At 42.5% G+C, this 18,454-nt stretch overlaps 1 protein-coding gene across 28 annotated transcripts in view; it reads right to left on the bottom strand.

Moving 5' to 3' along the window:
• Positions 1 to 3,112: 3,112 nt before the first annotated feature.
• Positions 3,113 to 18,454, bottom strand: part of LOC141579338 (trafficking protein particle complex subunit 9-like) — a 147,232-nt gene continuing 131,890 nt past the window's right edge. For all 28 annotated transcript variants that reach the window (XM_074374550.1, XM_074374548.1, XM_074374534.1 and 25 more), the window contains one exon: positions 3,113 to 4,156. The gene's annotated coding sequence lies outside the window, so the exon portion shown is untranslated. The remainder of the gene's footprint in view (positions 4,157 to 18,454) is intronic.

Genomic DNA, 18,454 nt, shown 5'->3' with positions numbered 1-18,454 from the left:
TAAATATATGTATAGAGCATACTGCATTTTTTAGTTTACATATATGTACTAATTATTGTTTCATAAGAACAGATTAGAGCTTTAGATTTTTAAAATTAGTTACCAGAGGAATAAGGACATCTACAAAAGAATAAACAGAATATGGTAATCCAATCACAAAGGATGGTCAGATGTGCTTGCATATATTCAAGAAGTCAAAACAATATTTAGTTCATTTGTGGTCTTATTATTATTGCTATTAATTTTAGATTCCCCATAAATTAAGTCATATGGCATTTTTCTTTCTCTTTCCACCCCACTTCACTTAGAATGACAGTCTTCAGGTCCATCCATGTTGCTGCAAATGGCATCTTTTATGGCTGAGTAGTATTCCATTGTATATATGTATCACCTCGTCTTTATCCAGTCATGTGCTGATGGACATTTGTGTTGTTTACATGTTCCTTGTTCTATGTCCCTTCTGGCAACAATTACGGATTTTAAATATTTTCCACCTTAAAATCCTTCCTGAAGGAGATGTGGTAACTGGAATCAAAAACAGTTACAGCACAGGGTTGTTTGTGATGGCCTTGGGGGCTTGGTAGAAAGGTTGGCAGAAAGGATTTCAGATTCTGATCAAATGAGTCCTCCTCTTGTAGCCCTGCTGACGGCCTCTCTCACGGCCTGCCCTACAAGTCTGACCAGTCACTTCTGTGAATCCTACTGTATTGTGCACAAATTTTGTCCAATTGGTGTCATCCAGTAGGGACCTTAAGTGAGGCACCCAAGCTCCTGTGTTGATTTCTTCCATCAGCCCTTACTTCCTTGGGAGCCAGGACTGTCTCATTGCCCCAAGGATCCCTAATGCCTAGTGAGATGCATGATAAAGCTGGTACTTAATGAGCACATGGGTCAAATGGAAAAACCTGATCAAAAAAAGGCCCTCATTTTTCAGACATGCCTACTTGAGCACATAGGGTAAAATGACATGTCTTCTTGGATTTGCTGTCAAATACTTCAACAAAGGACAAATAAAAGAACAAAGGTCTGAATAAAGGAAATATGGAAAAGTTTGTGAATTCCTTAATCTGGGTGATTGGCTTATTGTACTATACTTACTCATGTATACTTAAGTTAGTTTATAATTTTACTGTCATTAGCTGAATAGCAAGTATTAATGCGTATTAATTGAAATCCTTAGAACTGAACAAACTTACCCCACACAAAATCCTTAATATCCTAGTAGTTTGTCTTTCAGAAATCTTTTCCCACAAAGACAGGAAAAAAGGGAAAGGCAGATCCGTGCAGTATTTCCACGTTGTCAAAAGACCAATGGCCGATACAAAAGAAGAGATTTAAAAAAGGTAAAGAGGCTGAAATCAATGTCCGGAAAACCTAGCTAAAAATCCTAAATGGCCCAACTTAACTAACCTCAGCACTGCTGCATCAAGAATGGGGCAAATAGCACCTAGTGGATTTTTTTTTTAATAAATAAATAATAATCCAGTTCCTACCACAGGCAATTATGATAAGACTGAGTATAATTTCTAACACCAACTAGTGTACAAATCATAATTTCTACTTGATTCAAACTGCTTCTTCTATAAAATTTGAATCTTTTTATTCTTAAGACAGATTTGTGGCCTATGACCTAGTGATAAAATGTTCAACTGGCTTGTATTAAAAAAGGTTCACCATAGTGAGAGTTTATTACATCAAGTATTCCTTTTTGGGAAACCCATGTGCCTTGTCACTCTCTTTCATAAGATTTCCTGAGGAAAATTCAATCCTTCATTCAGGAAAAGGCTGAGCAATATATCTCATGGGAAAACCTTCATAAACTGCAACACAAGAAAATGAAAATGACAGTGAGCAGCCCGTGAAGCCGGCAGACACACAGCGCACGGCTGTGTTCCCGCCTCGAATTTCTTTAACCAGCAGGGAAAATGTGCATTTCAAGAAATAGACATAAACAATTTTCAGGACTTGAGCACACAATTTCCCTTTCAGGGTTTAGTGGGCTTCCATTTAATTCTATGAGAAATGTTTAAAACAACAGAACAACAGCTGAGATAGGGTTTAAAGTAACTTTTATGTCTTAGTGAAAATAAAGCCAACTGATAGTTATCATTTTTACTTTATTTGATCTCACTCTCTTACTTTACCTCCCCAACCTCCTCCAGAAAATGATTGTGAACATCCCCTCCTGTGTCAGAAGGCTAAGTAGAAAGTACCTATCAAATGGAGGTGGGATTTGTTGTTTTATTTTTCAAAACAAACAAGTTTAATTCATGTGATTTAACAATTTACATCAGAAACAAAGTCTACTCAATAAATGGTAGCCAACACATGTCATCATAGCTGCACATCAGGTTTGGCCCCACGTTACACACTTTTACATGGACATGTGCCATGTGCTGTCATGGGAAATGGTGAGTGGGGACAGGGCCTCTGCTCTCACAGGGCACACAGCCTGGTGGGGGAGGTGGTGTTCAATCATTGCCCTTTTTTTTTTAATATACTTACAAATTATGGGAAATGCTATTTAAAAAGAACAAAATTAGTCAATGAAAGTGAAAAATACAAGGACAGTATTTAGGCTGAGGGAAGACAGGGAACCTCTTTGAAGAGCTGACACTCCACTGAGACCCAAAGGACAACTCCGGTGCTGCAGGTGAAGGGCAGGGACACATTGATAAAGGGCTGATATCCAGAATATACCAAAATCTCTTTAAACTCAACAAGAAGAATGAACAACCTGATTAAAAAATGAGCAAAATGCCTGAACACAGACCTCATCAAAGAAGAAATCTAGATGCCAAAGAAGTCTATGGAAAGATGCTCCACAGCATCTGTCATCAAGGGGATGCAGACTGAAACAGCGAGGTACCACTGCACACCTGTCAGAACTGCCAAAAAGCAGAACACTGACAGCACCGAATGCTGGTGAGGATGTGGAGCGTCAGGAATTCTCATGCATTGCTGGTGGGAATGTAAAATGGCCCAGATATTTTGGAAGACGGTCTGGCAATTTTTTACAAAACTAAACGTACTCCTAACACATGATCCGGCAACTGTGCTCCTTGGTGTTTACTCGACGAAATGGAAACTTATGTCCACACACAAAACTGCATACAGATGTTAATAGCAGCTTTATTCATAATCACCAGAACTCAGAAGCAACTAAGCTGTTCTTCAGTAGGTGAATGGATTAACTGTGGTCCAGCCAGAAAATGGACTATTATTTGGTGCTAAAATGAAATGAGTTATCAAGGCATGGAAAGACATGGAGGAACCTTAAATGCATATTACTAAGGGAAAGAAGCCAATCTGGGAAGGTTCCGCAACTGTCTGATTCCAACTGTATGGTGTTCTGGGAAAGGGAAAACCACAGAGACTAAAAGATCAGTGGCTGTCAGAGGCTAGAGGGGAAGGAGCAATGAATGAGGTGCAGCACGGAACATTTTAAGGTCACTAAGACAGACTACTCTGTATGATGCTGTGACGGTGGATACATGTCATTGCACATCTGTCCAAACCCACAGAGTGCACACCACCAAGTGTAAATCCTAGTGTTAAGTCTGGGCTCTGGGTGATGATGACGTGTCAGTGCAGGTTCACCCATTGTCGCAAATGCATGCTCTGGTGCAGGCGTCAATAGTGAGGAGGCTGTGGGGACAAACTGCAGTTCATACACTGAATCCAGCCCCAGACACCGCTGTTAATAAAGCTCTGTGGGTGTGTGGAATGTCCGGATGCTCTGGCGTCTGAACAGCAGAGCTGAGCAGCTGCACCAGAGATCAGGAGGTTTGCAGACCCTGAAATATTTACTCCCAAGCCCTTGACAGAAAAAGTCTGCTGAGCCCTATTCTAAACGAATCAGAATTCACCCTGATGAGACAGGACAGCAGGGCCCAAACCAGGCATGGTTAATGGGACTGAAGCAATGTTTTAGTTCCAACACCTTTGCTGAAGTCCTGCAGATCCAGCGACAGACTGTAGCCAGGAAGCGTCTGCAGAAGGAGTCGGTAGCAGGCCTTCCCGCCAGGCTCCGTAATGCCGGGGGCCGCGCGCTGCACGGGGGCCACCCGCTTGAGAAGTCGGACTTGCGGTGGAAGCCGATCAACTCATAGAGCTCGGAGAGGATGCTGCACTGCTGAATTCTCTCCTAGGAATGCTGAAGCACAGGGAGAAAAGCAACAAGCATCTGAACGAAACATGTAATGGAAAAAAGACCCGTAAAAAATTTTCCCTTAAAACAGAGACCGAACGACACAGGAAGGAAGAGGAAGGCTGACTTCATGCACTGATGGGACCGGATGCAGAAATGCAGGGAAGCAGCGCTGTGCGGATGTTCCAGACCCCCTCTGGGCCCCACCTTTCCGCGTTCCGCCTCTCCTTTTACTAGAAAGGTCCGTATTCCCTGAAACAGAGGAATCTGCTACCTAAACATGGGACACAGAGAAGGGAAAGAGGAAAAGGACGGGAAAGTAAAGGAACAACAGTTCATCTACACCCTAGGGATTGGGCGGGACTTTCACCAAACACACAACCTCTCAAAGCACAGAGCACTCAGTGAGAGGCTGACAGAGTGACTGCGACTTCTGCTCCTTAAACACCAGCTACCTGCCAGCACACGCTGTGCCCGTTACTGAATCATTACAATCATTTCAGAAACTATTACTACCCCAGCTCACAGGCAAGGAAATCTGAATCTCGGGGAGGATTTATTATAATCCTGGACAAATTCCCATGGCCCAGAAGTGTCAGAGCCTCCGGCAGACCCTGGACTAAAATGCTCCTCATCACCACGGGCCCTGAGCCTCAGGCTGAGGCCACGTTAGGTCTGCACCGGCCCAGAGCACGAGTCTGTGGGACAGGGAGTGGTCCCATTTGAAGTGCCAGGCCAAGGCCCTCAGGAACATATGTAATGAAACCAAATACCCAAACTCATTTCCAACGCACTTCCCTGTCCGGTAGGACTGCTCAGCACATCTGGCTTATCACCTGTGCACAGGCTGTGCAAGGGGCCCAGACAGTGACGTGACGTCCCAGTGGAAGTGGCTCAGAGACCGCTTCATCACAGGACAGACTCTCCCGGCTTCCAACGTTAACTCTCCATTCCATTTCCAACTGGAAAGTAAGTTTAGACTTGTTTTCCTCTCCAGAATCAAAGACAGTGGTAACATCAGCGGGAAACTCAAGACTGAGGAAGAGTCTCCTGGACATTTGGAAGGATAGGCTGGGGAGGGAACAGAGATAGGGATCAGAAAGACCCGTGTTCCAGTCCAAAGTCTGCACATCACTCGCTTTGACAGTTTCCTTATTAATACAGGTGATAAAATCTAATTATGATTGTTTTGAAAACCAAAAGAAATAACGTATGCCACTAGCATAGGTGTAAAATCCTCCATGAGTGTTCCAGAAATGGACGTGACCATGGTTAGATACTGTCTGCCAAGTCTTGTGTGCTAAGCTCACATCAGCCAGCCAGAGATGTGCCAGAGAATGCCTCAACAGCCAGCAGCCTTCTCCAACTTGGAAACTCACAGTGTCCGAAGAACAGGCAGTGGTGGATGCTTTGGGACACTGTGGAGGTAGCACTCCAGTGATGACTTTAAAAAGCTGGGGAGAATTTAGGGGACCATACAGTTCAAATACAGTAAACTCATTCCATGTCTACAAATATTCATCTGTAGCCATGATGATTCAGAGAGGAAATACATATTCAAACGTACATCATTTTCCCACATAAGTGCATCAAAACAATTTGGAAAGAATGTAACTTTCTTCTCTAGATCACACAGTGGGGATTACAAGGTTTGTATTGACAGCACTACGTGTAAATCATCTGCAAACGTAACTGGGTCCATTATCAGTCATCATCATTTGAAGGGAAGTATGGAAAAGAACAAAGCCAAGCTAATACTCTCCGGTAATTTGTTGGGTTACGATGTCACAGAGGAGACGGACAGCTCAACAAGGAACCACTCTGCCGTGATCACGGAGCCGGGGAACGGGATGGGCGGCAAGATGTATGGCGCAGCCTTAGCTGTGCCCGCCCTTCTAGGCAGGTACCCAGTCACTTTGACAAGGTGTCAAAAGTGTATGCCCACGACCTCATCACCTGTCATGCATTAAAGAGAAATGGAAACCTATTAACGGCCAATAACCTCGGTGGGTACACCGTCCAAAGAGCAACGTCACAGTTTGACAACTGGCCATCCCGGTTCCCTGGGCTTCATTCTTGGAGAACCTTAAAAACCACTCCTCTGTCCTCAAGAAGTGCTGCCTACTTGTCCTATATTTGGCTCAGGGATACAGCACGTTCACGTGGACTTTAATGTCTGCACAGATTTGACTGTCTTTCTCCAGGTTCACTTGTCCATTCTGAAGAGGCCTGAGTTAAGTCCAAACTCCATAAGATCAATTCCCTCCAGTGACAACTCAACGAGCCTGCAATTACAAACCAACTGAACAGGACTGTCCTCAGCTAAAAATGTCACCCGCCCTTCACTGCTTTCTTAATCTCCTGTCCTGGCTAATTGCAACAGTCTAACACCACCCTCCACCAAGTTCCCCAACTATGTCAAATAGAAAGTAAGGTCCATAAAAGAGGTGACAACTCCATAGTCACCTCTGAATTCCTAGCATATATTAATGTCAATAAATAGAACTATGATTATGGCTTCTTTCCTTTAAAACCTTTCTGGTTATTTAAATGAGACCATGGAAGGGAGGTGTTTGGGTCCAGTATCTTGATCCAGAAGACTCTGGAGACCTTTTTCGGAATGGCTGCCCACTGATTCATTCAAAACACAACTTCTCTTTCCTGGAGGAGCTGTGATTTTCTGCCAGGAGTTTGTTGTCAGTCTCATGCCAGAACAGATTTAAACTAAATACTTACATTGGATATGTTATTTTTCCCCGCTTCCAAAAAAATTGACTTTCCTTACTTCCTTGCCTTGAGGAATGCTTTTTTACTTTTCTTTCTTATTCACCCTTTTATAAAGCAGGATTCTCAGGATGTGCTTGGCCTTACATAAGAACAGCCATCCAACTCCCAGTGTGAGAGGCCTGGGGCTCACCTCCTGCCCTCCTGTCAAGGCAACTGAAACTCAGTTCAGGAGCCAACTGGCCCCCAGGGCTTCTAAGGCTCGTGTATCTCCCAGAATCCCTGCTTTCTGGTTGACTTGGCTTCTGAGGATTTCCCCTCACTTTCTTGACAATTAGCTGTGCAGCTTGAAAGATGAGGAAGGAAGGTCTTATTTCTTAATCAGCATTTTAAGGAACTTATGTAATGAAGGTTTTCAAGACTTTCTAGAACCCTCCATTGCCAAGGCAGAAAACACAATAGATATTTTCTAAATCTAGCTATCATGTGCATTTTTTATTTGCTTTTGTTTTCTTAACTGCTAACAGACATTTTTGAATTAAAAAATAAAATAAGGCCCCAAATAGGATAGAACATTGAAGAGGAAACAAAATTAAAGGGCAAAGACAGAAAAATGATAAGTACTCTACAAAGTTAATAGAAAAAATACACTATGGATCAGATCAGCAGTTCTCAGTAACAGCTAATTGAAACCTGACCATGAGGTAAAATGTCTCTCCTGTCAGGAGACAGCCAACAGAAAACAGAATTAAATCAACAAACTAAAATTCTAAGTCTGGCGAAGTAGAGAAGTCTACCAGCTAAATGTGTTTTCTTCTGGAAAAGAGGGAGACTCACAAGATCTTTTCTGTGGAGCCTGAGCCCAGGTGAGGATGGTGAATTGAGCTCTGTAAGTACCCAATTAGCAAAGTGAGTGATGAATAAAGAGACGTGAGCTTTGATGACAGAGATGATACTACTATTCACTTGTCCTGTAAGTATGTCTTCACGTTCAATGATCTATACCTTGGCGTCCTCAGGGATTGAGATTATAGGAAAATGCACAGCCCGGGCCTAGACCTCCTCTGTGATTGTGGCACTGCACTTAGATGTTTCAAGGGCACCACCAACTCCACCCTCTGCCTCTCCCAGCTCAGTCCCATCACTCACAGATGTGACTGGACCCCTCCTTCAGGGCCCAATTTCCTCAGTCAACGAGTCACACCACCCACACCTCACCTACAAAGTTCTTACTGGCACTCCCTCAGCACTGACTGTGTGCTGGGGACCACGCTGCACATTGTGCACAAGTTATCTCACTGGATCTCCACAGAAGTCCTGGGAAGTCGGTATATCACTGCTTCAAGTAATAAGATAAATTGTTTCACTTCCTTGAGTGCGTCATCCAAAGTGACACGGCTACTGAGCCACAAACCTGGGACTGAAAACCATTTGAAAATTGAACACTGCTACACCTCATAGCCACCCTACTCTGACTTATCACATCACCTCCTGCCGAGCCTTCTAAATGTTTCTAAGCATTCTACAAGACAAAAGTGATCTACAAGAGCACCCATCTCCCCTACTTAAATTCTGACAATGACGTTCCACTTCCCTTAGGAGAAAGCCCCACCGGGCCTGAGCACAGCCCAACGGCCCGGCATCCGCGTTCCCTGCGCGGCCGCGCCGCCTCACCCACCATGCAGTGCTACACGTGCCGTGTCCAGGACAGGGATGCTGACTCCGTACAACCCGGGGCTCGTCTTACTCAAACAATGATCAACCTCTTCAGTGCTGACTCTCAGAAAAATGTTTTCTCTGGATGAATCAGTATCTTTTTCCTTACAACTTCCCATCATTGATAATGAGTTCCCCCCAAAAGAGAGAAAACCTAATACTCAGACTCCTTATCTGTAAAGTGTGAATAACAAGGAAATATGAGAGGTTTTAAGTGGAATAATATTCATGTGAGGCTGAGGGACAATTCCCAACATACAGTAAGCACTCAATATGTGCTTACTTAATATTAATAAAATAGATTCCATTCCAGCAACCTTAAATCAATGCTTTATGGCTTTGTCCAAAAGACTACCGACAAACTATTGGACGAACCCCTTTGAGCAGATCCACCCAAGCGTACTGGGATAGGTAAGACTTGACTCCAGTTACAGCTGCAGCAAACCAGCACTACGGGGCGGGGGCAGTTTGCTCAAACTCTTACATGTTGTTTGAGCATTTAGTTGTAGTTATTGAATAAAGACAGGTATTATATAGTCAAAGCTCCTGAAACATAAATCTTCAAAGATTGATGCAAATTAGTTTCAAGTACAACACTCTCACTAGAAATTATTTGAAAATTATAGTCTTAGCTCCTCCACACATCGAAAGGGCACTTTCTTAATGTATCTGACTATATACACTGAAAGGATTGTTTAAAAGAAATTAAGATGAAGCCATAATGAATAAACTTTCAGTATAATCTGCACAAAGCCCCACCCAAGGGTCTCACTTCTCACTTCCACATAAGTGTTCAGGTAGCTTAACCTGGGTCTTGGTTTCTTATGACACGGGGGTGGGAAGAATTGTGGATAGATTTATGTAGCAAATATAAATCTAGGGTATTTGCTGTGTAGGAATTCTATAAATAAAAAATTGATATATAGTCCCACCCTTAGGAAGCTCAGCCTTTCCAACTACAACAGCATTAAAAATAAAATGGGAGATACATTTAAGAAAATTTTACAAGATTTGCACATTGAATATTTTGAAGTATCACCAAAAAAAAATTAAAACATCTACATATATGGAAGGCATCCCATGTTCATGGAATGGTAGACAATATTGTTAAAAATGTTAAGACTCCCGAAAGTGATCTACAAATTTAATGGAATCCCTATCAAAATTCCAGCTGACTTCTTTGCAAAAATTGAAGAACTGATGCCAAAATTCATATGGAAGTGCAAGGGACCCAGGTCAGCCAAAACAATCTTGAAAAAAAAGAGCAAAGTTGGAGGACTCACTCAATGGTTACTACAAATCTATAGTACTCAAGTCATTATGGTACTGGCATAAGTTTGGATGCATAAATCTATGAGAAACAATAAAAAATCCAGGGGGGAAACTTACATTTACAGTCATTTTTCCAGAAATGTGCCAACAAAACTCCATTGAAAGAATAGTCTATTCAACAAATGGTGCAGAGACACCTGGGTATCTGAAGGCAAAAGAATGAATCTGGAATCTGGACCCCTGTATTTTATATAACAAATAAAATATTAATTCAAAATGGATCACAGATGGAAACGTAAAAACTAAATGTATAAACATTCTAAAAGAAGACATAGTTTAAATCTTTGTGGTTCAAGGATATGCTATGGCTTCCTAGATACAATACCAAGAGCACAAGTGAAAAAAAAGAAAGATAAAATTGACTTCATCAAAATTAAAACCATTTGTTACAAAGGACATCATCAAGAAAGTGAAATGAAGGGGAAGGGTGTAGCTCAAGTGATAGAGTGCGTGCTTAGCAAGAAAAATAAAATGAATAAATCTAATTACCTCCCCTAGAAAGAAATTGTTTTAATGTTTAAAAAAACTAAAGTGAAACGACAATCTGCAGAATAGGAGAAAAATTTTGCAAAGCATATATCTAATAAGAGACTAGTATCCAGGATATAAAACAAATGCTTACAACTGACCAATACAAAGAAATTCGACCCAATTTTTAAATATGCCAAGTATTTAAATAGATACACAATTGGCCAATAAGCATATGAAAAGATGCTCAGCATCACTAGCGAAATCAACATCAAAATGATATCTGATTTTACACTCACTAGAATGGTTATAATCAAAACATGGACATTAACAAGTGTCGGTCAGGAGGCAGAGAAATGGGAACCCTCAATACGCAGCCATTGGAAAGGGGCAATGGTGCAGCTTCTTTGGAAAAGCCTGGTGTTTCCTCAAAAGGTTAGAATTATATGGCACAGCAATTCCACTCCTACATATAGAGTCATCCCTCAGTATCCTCGGGGGGTTTGTTTCAGGAACCCCCCACCCTGGATACCATAATCCAAGGATGTTCGAGTCCCTTTACAATCAGCCATCTGGATCCATGAAGTGGAAACTACAGAAATGGTGGGCCAACTGTACAGCCAACAGAATGAAAATATATTCTCACAAAAACTTGCACATCAATATTCATGGCAGTATCATTCAGAGTAGCCAAAGGTTACAAACAATATCCATCCATCAATGAACGGATAAACAAAATTACCAAGAATAGTCCCACAAACTTTTGGTCATTAAATCTTTGACAAAGGAGGTGAGAACATACAATGGAGTAGACAGCCTCTTCAGAAAATGGTGTAGGGAAAAGTGGACAGCTGAATGTAAATCAATGAAGTTAGGCCACTCCCTCACAGCATACACAAAAATAAATTAAAATGGCTTAAAGACTTAAACATGTAGACAAGACACTATAAACCTCTTAGAAGAAAACATAGGCAAAACATCTGACATGCATCTCAACAGTGTTTTCCTAGAGCAGTCTACTCAAGCAATAGAAATTCAAGCAAAATAATACAAGTAGGAACTAATTAAACTTACAAGTTTTGCACAGAAAAGGAAACAAAAAGCAAAACAAAAAGACAATCTATGGAATGAGAGAAAATATTTGCAATAAATGAGACTGACAAGGGCTTAATTCCCAGAATATGTAAACAGCTTTTACACTTAATAAGAAAGAAAAACAAACAATTCAATTCAAAAATGGGCAGAAGTCCTAAAGAAACTTTTCTCCAATGAAGACATACAAATGGCCAATAGGCACATGAAAAAAATGCTCAATATCATTATCAGAGAAATGCAAATCAAAACTGCAATCAAGACTCAACTCTCACCAGTCCGAATAGCCATCATTCAGAAGTTCACAGACAGTAAATGCTGGAGAGGCTACGGAGAATTGGGAACCCTCCTGCACTGTGGTGGGAATGCAGTTTGGTGGAGCCATTGTGGAAAACTGTATAGAGGATTCCTCAAAAGACAAAAAATTGACCTCCCATATGACCCAGCAATCCCACTCCTGGACATATATCCAGAAGGAACCCTAACTCAAAAAGACACATTTACCCCAATGTTCACAGCAGCACTATTTACAATAGCAAGACATGGAAACAACCTAAATGTCCACTGAAAGATGACTGGATAAAGAGACTGTAGTATATTTCTCCAATAGACTACTATTCAGCCATAAAATAATAATAAAATAATGCCATTTGCAGCAACATGAATGGACCTGGAGAATGTCATTCAAAGAAAAGTAAGCCAGAAAGAGAAAGAAAAATACCATATGAGATCGCTCACATGTGGAATCTTAAAAAAAAAAAAATCAAAAATCAAAGACACAAAAAGATAAACTTATCTACAAAACAGAAACAGACACAGAGACATAGAAACCAAACTATGGTTACCAGAGGGGAGAGGGTGTGGGAAGGAATATATTGATAGTTCAAGATTTGCAGATACTGAGTATGTATAGAATAAACCGCAAGTTTATACTGTATAGCACAGGAGAATATATTTAATATCTTATAGTAACTTATGTTTAAAAGTATATGAAAATGAATACAGGTATGTTCCTATTTAACTGAATTGTTGTGCTGTACACAAGAAACTGACACAACATTATAAACTGACTAGACTTCAATGAAAGTATTTTTAAATAGACCAAAAACGAAAAAAAAGAAAAAGGATATTATGAAACCAAAAGAATAAAGTACTGACTCAGGCTACATTATGGATGAACCTTGAAACTTTATGCTAAAATAAGCCAGACACAAAAGGACAAATAGTGCCCTTTAAGGTGAACTGTATCTAAGCGTTTACTGTACTACTTCTGTAAATTTTCCGGAGGTTTGAAGTCTATCAATATCAAAATAAAATGTATTATTCATTAAAATCATAAAACGCTTCCTCACAGGAGGGCTTTAATTATTAAATGCAGAAATGCATGTAAAGCTCCTGGAAAAACACTATGCACGTCCACACACAGACACTGCTGTCACTGCCGCTCAGAGGGTGGTGCCAGCGCTGATGAGGGCTGCCTCCACTCGCTGCCCTGCAGACAGGAGTGAGGGCCTGGGCTCTGACAGGCAGGGTGAGCGTGACCCTGGGTCAGACACAGCCATGCCCCAGACTCTGCGTTACCCAACTTTCTTATACAAACTGCAACATGTAATGTAAGGCTACAGGGATGTATCTTACAACACAGGGAATACAGCCAATGTTTACTGTAACTATAAATGGAGCATCTATTGTACACCTGAAACATATCATATTTCAAATCATCTATATCTTTGTAAAAAATTAAAAAATAGTTTAAAAATGTTATCACTTTAATATTCAATTCGGTATTTAAGTAACTACTAAACAGCTTAGAATGTATAAAAGCATTTAAGTGTGCTGTTTGTTTACATATTTATTTACTTTCAGCCTCCTGCTAAAAGAGAAATTAAACAATTTTTTTAAACACACCTTAACAACCATAACAACAAAAAGGCAAAACTGAAAGTGAAGAGAAATTGGAGATTCAATACTTAAATGAAACCTGGGGGAGGTAAAGTCATAAAAAATGGTTTCCCTGGAGTCAGGGCAAGTGTTAAAGGCCGACTAGAAATTCAGCTGTAAGATTCTTGGCAGCTAAAGCAAAAAGAAAAGATCATGGGGGGGTGGTAGAGGGTGTGCTTAGCGTGCACGGGGTCCCGGGTTCAAGCCCCAGGGCCTCCACTAACAGATAAATACACCTAATTACCTACCCCCCCAAAAGAGTCCCAAAGAAAAGAAAAAGAGAAATTTCTTTCCAAAAAAACCTGATATTAAATTTGGATTAAATACTTAAAAAAAAAAAAAAAAAGAAATATAGAAAAGATGAATGACACTGTGAAGGAAAAGCCCAGCTGGGCTAACGAGCTAAGTCACAAATCTAAGTGTGATAAGTGTCGGTTTACTGATCTAAGTATTGCTGGGCTAACTCGTAAATCTGAAGTTTAGTGTCAGTTGAATGGGCTAATAAGCTAACTCGTAAATCCAAGGTCAGCAATTGTCAGTAAAGTGATCTGTTCCAAATTCATAAGCTTCAGTGTACTGATTCCTTGCTTTTTGTTGTTTGAGCCTTATTGGCTAATAGCCCCTTACTTGTAATTAACCCTATAGAACCTCATGTGCAGGTCTTGGAGGTGCTCAGAGCTTCGGAACAGAAGCCCCTCTGAGCCCGCCGGCGTAATAAATCTCAGTGCATGTTTCTTGGCTGGCCTGTTGTTTCTGTAACAACACAAGCGATAATGTCCTTGAGATAAATCTGTGATGGCTGCTGGCAGGTCCCCATGTCTCACTTGGCAAAATCTGAAACATCTTTCTCACCACTCAGAGTCATCATAAGCCCACTCCACACTTCCTGCTGTTAAATGCAGGAGCACAGGCAGGGCCCGGCCTTTGCTCTCTCTGTGTCATCACAGTGAGACAGGATGGAAGGGGCAGAGCACAGCCATTCAAGGAAGGCCACAGCAATTAACAACAAAATGGTGAAGGATTCAACCCCCAGTAGGCCTTGAGGCTCAGGATGAAGAGATTTAACTTCTAGCAGAGCTTGAGCTTCATTATACACCCATTGTAATAGTAACATGGTGAATAACATGCCCCAAGGCACCATGGCAGTCCCAAGGCTAGCCACAAAATGTCAAAGGGTGGGAAATGGCCAACTCCCTGGGAATCCCAGCCCCTTGCCCTTAGGCTGGTCCTTCTATATATTAGCAAATGAAACCACCAAGCCCAAGAAAACGAGCAACACAGCGCCACCTCGCGGTCACCCCTCTCTCTCCCTCTTCGGAGAAAGCCCACACTCTGTGGAGTGTGTACCTACTTTTAATCTGAGCACCCAAACCCCACACTTCGTGGCCTTTCTCTTGCCTTTCAATGTGTCTCTGTGAATAAATCTACCTTTCCTCAACACTGGCTTGCTCTTGAATACTTTACTGCGCAAAGCCAAGGAACAAAATCTGGTGGGACACATCCCAGGGGCTCAACCAAAGCCTGGGACACAGCCCTTCTCATGCCTCACATTTTATTCCTTGTATCAACAGGACTGGGTTGTGAAGAGAGCTCTGAGGCCCCAGCTAAGGGACAGAAGCTGCCCCCAGGGCTCGAATTGGCGGGCAGCCTCTTCCCCAGCAGGGGCCTTGAGGTCTGCACGGTTCTGTGTTTCTCTGTTGTGCTGACTCCACAGCCACTGAGCGTTCTCCCTAGGCCTGTCCCCACAAAATCCTTCTCTCCAAAATACAAGCACATCATGTCACAGTCCTCTTGTTCAACCAGGAAATGCTTAACCCACTTTTTCCCTCCACAGTAAAGTACCTAACTGTCCTCCCTCCCATCCCAACACTTCTTTCTTTGTGAGAACTCTGCACTCCCCACACACCATCCTGAACGCCGGTGCCTTGCTGGCTGGGACCGAGATGTTTCAGTCTCACACAGCCTGCATCCTTTCACTTTCCCCTTGTTACCATAAAAAAGCCTTTCCTGAGTCACCCACAAATCTGATTCTGAACTTCATAAAGTGCTGAGGTTGCAGTCACTGTGTGCATACCTCCCAGGTTTTGACTAAGTTTCCTTCACGAGGTCTTCATTAAGGAGCTGCATCAAGAAGTTGAAAGAGAATATTCTTACATCTGAGCGGAGAAGCCTGCAAAAAATTTAAATGGCTTTGAAGAGAGAGTTAACCAGGGACAGAGAGGTCGCAGGTCCTAGTCAACAGTGTCATGAGGCAAAATGTTCTTCAAAGGCTCAGAGTGGCTTCTGAATGCGGAGACGGCAGGGAGGAGGTGACACGCAGTGAGTGGGGTGAGTGACACAGGGTACGCTCCCCCAGCTGGGGAAGAATTGGATTTTGTTCTAGTTTTCCAAATTCTTACTACCTTTTTCTCCTATTGTCACATACCATTTCCTACGAATTAAGAATATCAATGTCAGTCATTTGGGACACTTGGGAGAAGCAACACGATGCCATTCACAGGGCTGGGACATGACAGCCACACCAGTCTAGGTTGAAAGACCAGTGGGGGTATTTCCATGGTGATCACGGGCATGCAGCAAACTGCTCAGCTTCAATGACCTCATCTCAAAGGTGGGGCAATAAAACTACCAAGAAAAGTGCGTGATGATTATGGAAGACATCTGTTTACTAGGTAAGTGCCCGTGACAGCTGCAGCTTAATGGGGAATGAGTATGATTAACAAGGCCCTGTCTACCTGGCCACACGCTCCCTGCCTTCCTGCCTTGGTGCAGCAGCAGAGTTTGTTTAGCTGAGATGAACGCCCCCAGAGAAGCCCCGATGGGAAAGCTCGCAGCTCTGCATTGCGAGGCGTGTTCCTTTCCTTCTCAGTGCTGGTCACAGTTTGCTGTCATCTGTTTTTATGATTATCCCTTTTGTAACTTCCTCTCCTCCGGAGTTTTTGCTCAAGCAGTGCAGAGCCAGGTGTGTCTTGCGGCCTGCCCGATATTCTGGGCTGGGAAACAGCCGACCCCACATCTGGTTCTGGTGCTGAATGGAGAGGGCAGAAGGCCCTGGGGCCCATGCTGAACAGAGGCCCCTGCACCCAAAATTATGGTCTGACTTTGGGCAAATTACACAGTCTTCTTTACCCTGAGATTCCTCATCTGTCCATGAAAATAACTTCCCATGGCACACAGAGTTACCAAGATTAAAGGGAATCACCATATTCACAACCTATTCAAGGGGCTACCAGTGCATCCTCAACAGACACATGCTGCCTTTACGGCTCTGACACATGCCAAGCGGGACGTCCACACACAGTGAACACTGCTAAGTGCCAGTGTGTTAAGTGCTTCATGTGTGCTACAATACTCTTTAGAACTTAAAACAATCCCAGGAAGAAACGAATATTATCATGCCCATTTCACAGATTCACCAACAGGTTAAGAGAGGTTGCATTCTAGTCCAAGGCCGTATGGTGAGGAAATGCCGATTTAAACCGGAATCTGGGCCCAGGCCTAGGCTCCGTCTCTCTCCCATCCACCTGACCATTTGCCTATTAATTCCACCTGTCCAATACACAAGTTTGCAGCCGGCCAGCTCTTAAATGCAATGTGTGCCACCATTTGTCAATGTTGGTTAATTACCATAAACTGTTCTCAGAAACCACTACAGAAAAGAAAGGTGGACTTAAGGAATTCTGCATTGCCTTCTCCTGTATTGTGCAGAAACCCTTCCCTACACCACCAAATCCAAATGTATGCTTCCTCCATGTTTATGTTTGCACACGGCTTATTAAAGAAGAATGTACCTGCAGTAATTCCATCTCGGTTGCTTTCCAAGTTTGCAGATTATCCATAATCAGTCCGTGAATGAAAATACTACAATGTGAATGAAAATACTGCAACCATGTCAGTAAACATAGAGTGCTGAAACCAAGTCATTAGCGGCTGCCGCCAACTCCCAGTGAGGACAGGCCTGCAGCCCAGCAGCTGCAGCAACTCACAATGGTGCCCTCTGAGCAGACACAGAATAAGAAAGGACAGGATACTGGCCCTAGGTAGCTAGGTGCTTGTTTAAAGAATGAATTCAGGGAGTCCAAAATATTTGCTTCCTCCCATACATAGAAAAGCACTAAATTCTTGAACTTGAGATACCTGGCTTTCTTTAGATAACAAGCAATCTTTTACTGTTCCAACAACCTGGTCTTTGTTGTAAAGCTCCTATATATCCTAGCTCCTCCTCAACCTCTTGGGAGCAGTCCCTCAGAGAGATCTGAGAGGCTGTCATCATGGCTAGAGTCGTCCCGCCAAGTAAAACATATCTCTTAACCTTTAGGCTGCACATGTATTTCAGTCAACAGTTTTGGACACCATGAAGGGACCCAGAGCAGACTTTCTCCACCTGAACTCTCCGAGTATCTGGAGCCTTGGTACCATAAGTGGCCCTTTGTGCCCATCTGCCTCCTCAGGGAGTCCAGATGAATTTGGGTGAGTCTCTCTTGTTTCTCGGAAATCACATATTGTTTGATGATCCTGAGTTTTATTTGGCGGTGTTTCCAGGTAACTGGCCCTCCAGTTGAAAGATACTGTGGTGAATTACCCACCCAGTGGAGACATACTGGGTGGGGCCTGGTTGAAAGATAACGGGAAATACCCACCTTGCGGAGACGTCCGATGTGGGGCTGGTGGAAACATACCAGGAAAATACTCACCCAGTGGAGACGTCCCGAGTGTGTCCAAGTTGAAGGACACTGGGTTCAGGGCTGAGTGGTTAGGTAAGAGGTTGGTCTAATGTTTTCCTCAATTTGGTTACCTCCTTTGAATTTTTCAGGATAAAAGTAAAACTCTTATGAGTAATCTTTCAACTCCAAAAATGGGACCCTCTTCCTGGCTGGTAACAGCTTTCTCTGGTGACAGAGAATCTTGCAGGAGTGGTAGAGGCAAAGACTTCATGCCATAGAGTTGTCCCTGAGGGAAATCTTTCTAGCAAATTTATTGTGAGAACCCGACCTTACAATGTGGAATAGAACTTTCAAAAAAAATAAAAAA

This window comes from Camelus bactrianus, chromosome 12, assembly GCF_048773025.1.
Source record: "Camelus bactrianus isolate YW-2024 breed Bactrian camel chromosome 12, ASM4877302v1, whole genome shotgun sequence".
Taxonomy (NCBI): domain Eukaryota; kingdom Metazoa; phylum Chordata; class Mammalia; order Artiodactyla; family Camelidae; genus Camelus; species Camelus bactrianus.
Note: the sequence above shows the minus strand (reverse complement) of the source record. Positions and strands in the feature narration are given on the sequence as shown.